The sequence below is a fragment of the Lactuca sativa genome, chromosome 9 (assembly GCF_002870075.4).
Source record: "Lactuca sativa cultivar Salinas chromosome 9, Lsat_Salinas_v11, whole genome shotgun sequence".
In the NCBI taxonomy this organism is placed as follows: Eukaryota; Viridiplantae; Streptophyta; class Magnoliopsida; order Asterales; family Asteraceae; genus Lactuca; species Lactuca sativa.
In genome coordinates this window covers 38599884-38607455 of record NC_056631.2, presented here as the reverse complement: position 1 = coordinate 38607455, position 7572 = coordinate 38599884, and positions in this window count along the sequence as shown.

The following is a 7572-nucleotide window of genomic DNA, read 5'->3' as shown; positions in this document are numbered from 1 at the left end:
GAGCTTTTGGTGGTGTTTTGGTGGCTTAAAGAGGAAGGGATCACCTTTGGAGCATAGATCTAGCCTGGAAGCTTTATTTGCATCTTCTATCAACATCTATGGACCTTTGTGAGTAACCAAGATTTGAGCTTTATGATTCTTTGTTGCTAGATCTAAGGTTTTATGCATGATTATCCATGGTTAGATGAGTTAGAATGTTGAGGCTCCATAATGTTAGCAACTTTGTGGGTCCTTAGAGTCCTTTAGTGATCATATGTGGTGGATCTGAAGTTTAAGTGAAGTTTGAGCTCGTGCTTGAGATTTTGACACCCTTTTCTTCATAAATGCCCTAATTTGAGCTCAAGTCTTGCATTGGACATGCGAGACCTTAAAGCATCAATTTTTTTGGTTCTTTGGGTGTTAAGAAGCCTTCTGGAAGAGGTAGATTAGTAGCTTAATGGATTAAGGGGTTTTATTCATCAAAATGTCATTCAGACAGTTCTTATGACTTGAAAGTATGCCTGTCACGTCGTGAGGATCGAAGGTCGAGATGATTTTGTCTTTTAATGGCTTTCGACATGACCAATAGATGGTCATGTCGTGAGGGACCGTTGAACGTTATGTAACATCCCCCTCTGGCAATATTGTCCGCTTTGGGCCACTCGGCACGAGGACTTCCCAGGGGGTCACCCATCCTGGTACTACTCCCGCCCGAGCACGCTTAACTGCAGAGTTCTTATGAGATCTGCTGCCCTCGCGGCTTTAAAACACGTTGTGTTAGGGAAGGTATCCACACCCCTTATAAGGAATGCTTAGTTCTCCTTCCCAGCCGATGTGGGATCAGATCTAACCCACTTTCACCCCCCCCATTATAAGGTTCAACGTCCCCGTCGAACACATCGACCCATGCCCTAGCTCTGATACCATTTATGACATCCCCATTTTCACGGCCAGAAAAGACCGATTTTGTTATGCTTTGTTTTATAAAATCAGAGTAATCTTTTAAAGATAACGGTTGCGGAATTTGTTCCCAAAACAAGACATGATAATAACTTATCAAAACATTTCTCAAAGGGAATGTATTTTTCATTTAATAATAAAACCTCGGGATGTCATGTTTCGATACAGACATATAAGCATAAACAGAACTTACATTTAATTACACAATTGATTTATATCTCCTTTAAATCTCTCTGTGAAATATGTCTTCGTATTAATACCTGTGATACAAAGAAAACTGAATGGGTCAGACTTGGGAGCCTGGTGAGCATATAGGGTTTTCATCCCACAATGTTATATCATATTTTTATAAATATAGAACATTCAAACTTGCACAATTTCACCATATAAAGGCAACTCTTAACCCACCCCATCGATCCTCACAATGACACGATCTAAACTCTCGTATCTAATATTTTCCTCTTTACCTGATCCCTACTCATGGATCTAAAAACTAACCTCTTGATCTGATCCCTACTCACGGATCTAAAAACTAACCTCTTGATCTGATCCATACTCACGGATCTCATCTACCCATGTCCTACCCAACATATTCGTAGATATAAAATACACATATAGTTTAACTCATTAAAATCTATATAGTTCATCCATTCCTCCAATACCTCAAATAAACAACAATATATAAACACTTAGCACGTATTTCGTAGCAAATACTTCATACTTATGCGTTAGAAGAAAGTAACCACACACTCACACATATAAACAACAATATACTTAATACACTCGAACAATACTTGTATTATTATCGTGTTTATGAAAGGTTGTATACACTCACTTGATCAGAAGATGATCGGACAGCACTACGACTTGCAGAAGTAGTAATCCTCAGCAGATCTGGAAGATCTCCACAAAATCGAACTTCTCGCGGACAGAGCTTCGGCTCGGGAACCGCACTTCTCGGGATCTTCGGGATCTCGGGACTTGCTTCGGGGCTCGAGAAAAATACCGGGGCTTCGGGGTATTTTTGGCACGCAAACCGATGCAAAACGGGAGAAAGAAGATAGAAAATGAACAAAACTCTCGGCTGCCCTCGCAAGCCTTTTATAGAGGCTGAGCCTCGCATGTACGCGGGGCGTACTAGTCCGAGAAACGTCACTACTTACGTATCCGAAGCCACTTGCTGCGATGTCGACACCCTCGGAGTACGCAGGGCGTACACGAGTACGCGGCGCGTACCTCGGATCAGACCGGTGACTCCTTCGGATAATGCTTCCGATTTAATGATTTAATTTAATTCCAAAATAATTAATAAACTTCGGAAATTCATATCTTCTTCATACGAACTCCGTTTTCGACGTTTTTTATATCCACGCGAAGGTGAGACTACACTCTACGACTTTCGTTTAGACTCCGTCGGCTAATTTTGACTTTTATTTTTATTATTTATTTTTAATAGGCCGCGACAGAAAACTTCGTTATAAATTCATAACTTCTTCGTTTGACGTCCGTTCTTGCCTAACTTTTCGTCGTTTCGCTACTAACAACAAGATCTTCGATTCTTGTTTAGATCGCTAAGGCTAAATATCGCTCTAACATAAATTCACTTTTTTTACGTTGCGCTGTGTCGTGCCGGTTCTGTCGCGAAACTTCGACAGGTCATAACTTCTTCGTTATAACTCGGATCTTGGCGTTCTTTATATGCATGGAAACCTTGTGACATATACTACAACTTGGTTGAGATTAATCCTTCTAGATAATCTTCCTTCAAAAAGTCATTTTTGACGCCTATTGCCTCTAAATTGACTAGCCCTGATCTACGGGCGTTACACGTTAACTTTTGTTGACCGTTGACTTTTTGACCAATTTAACTTTGGATCAAACTTGAAGAATTTTTGTCCGTTGATTAAGATTCTTCCAAGCTTTGGTGCTAGAGGGCTCGTGGCAGCAAGCAGTGCAGAAAGGGAAGAACGTTGAAGTGTTTATGGGTTCTTTGTTTCAAGTAACTTTTCATCACTCTACTCGTGGGTCAAACTCACCAATGCAAACCTACTATTTCTGGTTATGTATCATTATGTATAGGATGTTGTTGCGTTTTATTGAGCTGTTAGATATATTTATATCCCCATGTGTTAGGATGCAACAGTAGTGGTATGCTAATTAGAGTACCAGTAGGTTGTTTATCGTCTAGTGGAATGCCCTAAGGGTCATATGTAGCCATGTAGATTAACTTGAGAACTCTTAATCTATGCTTTCTTTCATGTTCCTTGTTTTCTTGTGGATATAGAGTAGGATCATCTATTTGGGTGGCTATCTCACCTCTAATTAGTTATGTCTATGTATCCCATGGAGATTTGCTAGTAGCATAGCAGTGTGTTATTATGGGTCTAGTAGGCGGTAGTGAGTCTTCTCATTACTTTACCGGTGTGGTATTTATATCTCTGACCAGTAGGGTCTTTATTGTTGTTTGATGTTTTATCTTAATTGCATTGTTGATACTTTTGGATTGCTTATAATCCCCAGGGTTGCTGATAACCCCTGAACATGTTGTTAATCCACATTGGGTGTTGTTATCCTACTGGGATTATTGATAATCCACAGGGTTTCTAATAACCCATAGTTGTTTATTATGTTGTGATGTATGGATATTTTAGGGGAAACTCACTAAGCTTCATGCTTACTCAACTGTTATTGTTTTTCAAGTATTCTCAGCTATCGTGGGAAGGTGAATGCATGACTGTAGACATTCATTATCAACAATAAAGATTATGCATTATTATATACTCTGATTTTCATCAAATGTAATTTTGAACAAATGGTTTTCTTAATATGGATTCTAATATTATGGACTTTTACCTTAATAAAATCAAAATTTTTTTGTGAAAATGGGATGTTACAAGTTCGTATTAGAGCCCTGGTTTGAGGAATTTGGAGGAACACTTGTGTGAATCCAAACTCAAACTAGGATCTGAGAATTTTCACAAAAAGTTTTTGATAAAAAAAATTTATAATAAACGGGTTGGGTTATGGACATGGGCTCGGTCTCTTATCATGTTCTTGTTAGATTGTTGGCTTAGGATCAAAATAGTGGGCCTTTGATTTAACCTTAGTTTTACAGGAAGATATGATGTGTATAGTCAACCAGAGCCCAAACAGGAGAGTGGTTCCTAAAATACTCATACTCGTTATATGTGTTGAATTTGAATTTGTTGATATGTGAATTGTTAGAAAAGCATGCAAGTGGATAAGCTAAGGTTCTTTTAGGAATTGTTGGATAGTAACGTCTGATTTCTATGGTTCCTTATGGTATACAGAATTGCTTGATATATGTTATTTGATTGTGTGATTGCTAAGTATATGTTCTATAGTTGTATACAGTTGGGATTAAATAGCCTTAGAATGATTAACATAGCCGTATTTCAGGTTCCTTGTTTGGTTGTGGACTTAGGGTAGAGTGAATTATTCAATAGTCTATTTGACCACGTATTATGTACAACAAGCATGCACAAATCAACCAGCAGCGTGGGAGCGAGGACGGTCCTAGGAGGAGTGCCTAGGAAGTTAGTTGTGGCTCGTAGGAGCATGTGGGTATTAGCACACCAAGGGGTGGTCTAGTGCAGTGATTTAACATCCCAACATTTTCAACCAAAAATTGCATTTTTAATTCATTACAAAACATTCAGTAATCATGACAAAACAACCAAAAGTGTAATATAATGAAATAATATCATAGTACAAATACCAAAATCACACAATGCAGAACAACAAGGACGGATGTGGTGTGATCAAGTCGGGCCCTTCCCTTTCAAGTTGGAAGTACCTGAAACATAAACTAGAAACTGTAAGCACAAAGCTTAATGAGTTATCCCAAGATACCACATACCATACATACATAACAATCAAAACGTAATCGGATCTATTTCACCCCCTTCGGTCTCTTTCAACTAGTATTGAGTATATTTCAACCCCTTCGTTCTGTTTTAACTGGTACTGGGTCTATTTCACCCCCATTCGGTCTCTTTCAACCAGTACTTGGGTGTATTTCAACCACTTCGGTCTCTTTCAACCGGTATCGGGTCTATTTCACCCCTACGGCTAGTATATAATCATAACAGTAAGAGTCACATAGACAACAAGATACATAGGCAATAAAGACAATTATCATCCTACAATCGTAAACTAGTGGGACGACATTGGTGCCTTCGACCCACGAGTATAGTGGAGGAAACTCACTTCTCGATCAACAATCAACTACTACTACTCTCATGGTCAGCTGGAGTGGTGCTACACCACACCTGGATAATCATACAAGGAAAACCCTTAGTCTACCCTTCAAAACCAAGAGTTAATAAAAAGTCAAATCTATTCAAAATCAGCTCCTAAGGTCAACGATCAACATTCCTATCAGTTCACCCTCACATCGTGACCTGATCTTTGGCCATATCATGAGATTAGACTCGACTCGGCCCCACTCAGCGAGTCGACTCGGTCACAACTCATCCAAATTGATTTCTCAGATCGGGACAACCTCATTTTTCACGTTGTGAGGTCCCATTTCTCACGTTGTGAAACCTGTTCAGACCAACTTGAGAATTAAGCTCTTAATCCTTTAAGATACTCTTTGGCAACTTCTATACGACCTTCCTCGACCCTGAGGACTATAAAACCTGTAGCTTTTCATTCATGCATGACTTAGGTACTAACTAGGTCAAAAGAAAAGTAATAAGATCAAGACTCATGCTTAAAGTCTAAAACCAACACCAAAACTCAGACCCAAAGCCTAATATATAGAAGATGTCTCAATGACCCATAAAGTTACCAATTTATGGATCCCATGCATGCTACACAACCCCACCATGCAAAGAAAAACCCCAAAACCTAGATCTAACATGAAAGAGGCAAAAAGGTAAGATTTGTATGACTTATAGAGGTCCAAAAGCTTAACAAGACCAAGAGGTAGAAGCTAGATTGCCAAAAAGCACCACAAGAGTCCTCTTCCACTTCAATGGACCAAAAACCACCAAATAATCTCTTCAAGGTCACCAACAATGGCCAAAGATCTCAAGGAGGTCGAATCTAGGGTTTTAGTAGACTAGAGAGTGAGAGAGGCTGAGGATGGGAAACCATACCTCTCTCATTCCATTAAATACTCAAAAATTAGGGTTTTGGGTCATCAGGCCTTGCTCATGTCATGAGACCTCATGCCTCACGTCGTGAGTTTTCAAGAATATGGGTCAAATGCTCAGTGGTCGCTCACGTTGTGAGCACTAAGCCTCATGTCGTGACCCTCCTCCCAAATGTAAGAATTCAATAAATTAATTAACTTAAGGGTTCGGATGCTACAATTCTCCCTTACTTGAATCAAACTTTGTCCTCGAAGTCCGCCGCTGCAAACAACTCTGGATAATGCTCACTCTTCTTATCCTCAGGCTCCCATGTCCATTCTAAACCCTTTTTGTGCTGCCACTGCACCGTCACCAAACTCACGACCTTTTTCCTTAACACCTTCGTATTCCGATCAAGGACCGCCACCGGTCTCTCAATATAATTCATGCAATCATCCACCATAATATCCTCCAATGGAACCATTGCGGTATCATCAACCACACATTTCCACAACTGAGAGATGTGAAATGTGCTATGGATCTGACAAAGCTCCTCAAGTAGATCTAAACGATAAGCAACCTTGCCTACCTATGCCAAAACCCTGAAAGAACTAATATACCTGGGGCCTAACTTTTCCCTCTTCCTGAATCGGATGACACATTTCCAAGGTGACACCTTCAGAAGAACCATGTGTCCAACCTGAAATTCCAAGTCTGACTGGCGTCTGTCTGCGTAGCTCTTTTTTCCAAGGTGACACCTTCAGAAGAACCATATTAGGTTCCTACACTTCCTCCCGTAGAGAATCTCAAAAGGAGGTTGATTAATGCTAGCTTGATAACTGTTGTTATACGAAAATTCCACCAAAGGAAGATACATATCCCAACTACGTCCAAAATCCAGGACACACACACAAAGCGTGTCCTCCAATGTCTGGATAGTCCGCTCACTCTAACCATCAGTCTCCGGGTGAAAAGTCGTGATAAAGTACAGATGAGTACCCAAATCCTCGTGGAAACTCTTCCAGAACCTAGAAGTGAATCGAACATCCTTATTAGAGACCACCAAAACCGGCACCCTATGATATGACACAACCTCCCGAATGTAGATGTCTACCAACTTTTTTGCGGAGATACTCTCCTAAATCTGGGTAAAATGCGCGCTCTTAGTTAGTCGATCCACGATGTCCCATATCGCATCTACCTCGCGCGTTGTCCTAGGCAATTTGGTGAAAAAAATCTATCGTAATCTCTTCCCATTTCCAAAAGGGAATACCCAACGGCTCCATCTTGTTGCGGGGTTACTGATGATCAGCATTGACTTTCCTGCAAGTTAGGAACCTCTCGACATACCACGCCACGTCTCGCTTCATACATGGCCACGAATAGTCAGGTCGGAGATCTCTATACATCTTTTTCGCTCTGGGATAAATAGAGAATCTCTACTTGTGCACCTCCTCCATCAGAATCTGATGCGCACCACCCCATTATGGAACCCACGCCTTCCATTGAAAGGTCCATATCCCTCGACTAT